This window comes from Arachis stenosperma, chromosome 1, assembly GCF_014773155.1.
Source record: "Arachis stenosperma cultivar V10309 chromosome 1, arast.V10309.gnm1.PFL2, whole genome shotgun sequence".
NCBI lineage: Eukaryota > Viridiplantae > Streptophyta > Magnoliopsida > Fabales > Fabaceae > Arachis > Arachis stenosperma.
The window spans coordinates 9,238,914-9,240,710 of NC_080377.1; the positions used below are offsets into that span (position 1 = coordinate 9,238,914).

The 1,797-nt window shown below is 37.0% G+C and overlaps 1 long non-coding RNA gene across 1 annotated transcript; it reads right to left on the bottom strand.

Annotated features, from left to right (window-relative positions):
- Positions 1 to 306: 306 nt before the first annotated feature.
- LOC130963753 (uncharacterized) lies at positions 307 to 1,187 on the bottom strand. The gene is made up of 4 exons (XR_009079924.1): positions 1,017 to 1,187; positions 757 to 835; positions 542 to 595; positions 307 to 390 (listed from the first exon to the last, which is right to left on the bottom strand). It is a non-coding gene; the product is annotated as an uncharacterized LOC130963753 (long non-coding RNA).
- Positions 1,188 to 1,797: the final 610 nt, after the last annotated feature.

Here is a 1,797-nt window from a genome sequence, read left to right on the forward strand (position 1 = left end):
CTAAGCTGGTGATAACAACCTCTCTGGGTGTGTTGCCTAATTAAATGCTTTGTATCTTGGCAAAGGGAAATTGGCCTAACATAACATCTCTCATTCCCTCATTCCCTCCCATTAGGCATTTGATATTTTCTGGAAGTTCTGCATAAGCCAACCAAATAGGAGTAATATTGTAGATATTAGTTAAAGTAGAGTTTATGTAATGCAGATTTGATTAGTTCAGTGACTAAACCAAAATGAATAGATCATAAATGAGAGTCAAGATGCAGGTATAAATCATAAAGAAGGTATAACCAAGTCAAGCACCAATTTTGATCAATTCCAGGGTTTGATGGGCTTTTTGAAGGCTATCATTTGCAACCTTGTCTCCCTTTCTGCCTTTGTTAAATTCACCTTGGAAACGAAAAATAATTAGGAAAAAGAAACTGACTGAGGAGACATAAAAAGAACGAGCAATCTATTTAAATATTGTAATCAAAACGTGCCAGAATGTGAAGTCGTGAAAGGATGGAGGCAGTAATAACTTCAGCAATTGCACTCCTACCTTTTCCACCAGATGCTGGCGAACCAGTACTAGTTATTCCGGATTCAAATGGGCCTAAAATATACCAAAAAAGGGAAAAAATCAATAAGATCATAGAAGAACTAATTGTAAACAAGGCGACTCTTCTTTAGTTCAGGCACCGGCTACATCACAGAGGTTTCAGCACAGTGTAGTCACCACAGAGAAGTAGCAAGACATTAGGTGTAGTTCCATACCAAGTATTTTCAGACGAAAGCGCTTATATATAGGACTGGAGTGATCAACCTTGAAGCCCATCTCCTCGAACATTCTCAACTAGAGCAGGAGAAAATAAAGAAAAATAAATAATGCAGTAGTTCTAATTGGTAGATAAAATAAGTTACAGAAGACTAAGATATCAGCAAGTCATACAAAGTTGACCCCATTCATATCAGCAACTCAAATGTAGTCGCAACAAGAAAGCAGGAAGCAAAACTAAAAGAAACTCGAAACTTACTAAAAGACGCAGCTCTTGGAGATGGAGCCCTCGAAGAAGGAGCCCTTGGAGAAGCAGCTCTAGGAGGGACAACAGGGGCTGGTTTTGGTTGCTTGAGAGGCGTTGGAGGCCTTACAGATAGTCATTGTTGCTCTCTTTCGAAGTCGCCAAAGATTTTCTCAATGCTGCTTGGCTCTCTGAAGAGGGGGATGAATGAATTGGTCTCTCCATGCCTTAGTTTTCCTAGGCCTTTCTTCTTCTTATCTTTAGAGCTTTTGTTCTCCGAATCCTGTTATATTGGCAAGGTTATCAAACTCGAAAGTTCACCAAATCTCAGAGCTTAGATAAACTTCAATCATATGACACAACTCGCGAACTTGTTAATAATCTTGCATGTTGTAAAAAGAGCTTGTTGCAAATTTTGAAGAGTGAAGACAGAGTTCTATGATGATTGATTTCAAACAAAATAAACATTAGTTTGCAGATTTTGCTTCCTTTCCATATAGAAAATGAGCATAAAAACATTAGTATTCTGTCTTCTTCATTTTTATACAATCTTGGATTCTTTTAGAAAAAATAAAACTATTATCAAATCAAACTATTAAGTATTAGAACCTGCTTTATATCTTCATCATAATCGCTAACGTTGAAATTATCATAGAATAGGAAATAGAATCATAGTTAGCAATGTAACATAGGATAATATAATTAGAGTTAGCGATGGTATAGAAAGAAAGAAAACAGCGATGCAAGAGAAAGGAGATTAGGGTTACCTGCACAACCGAGGAAAGATCGAAGAGAG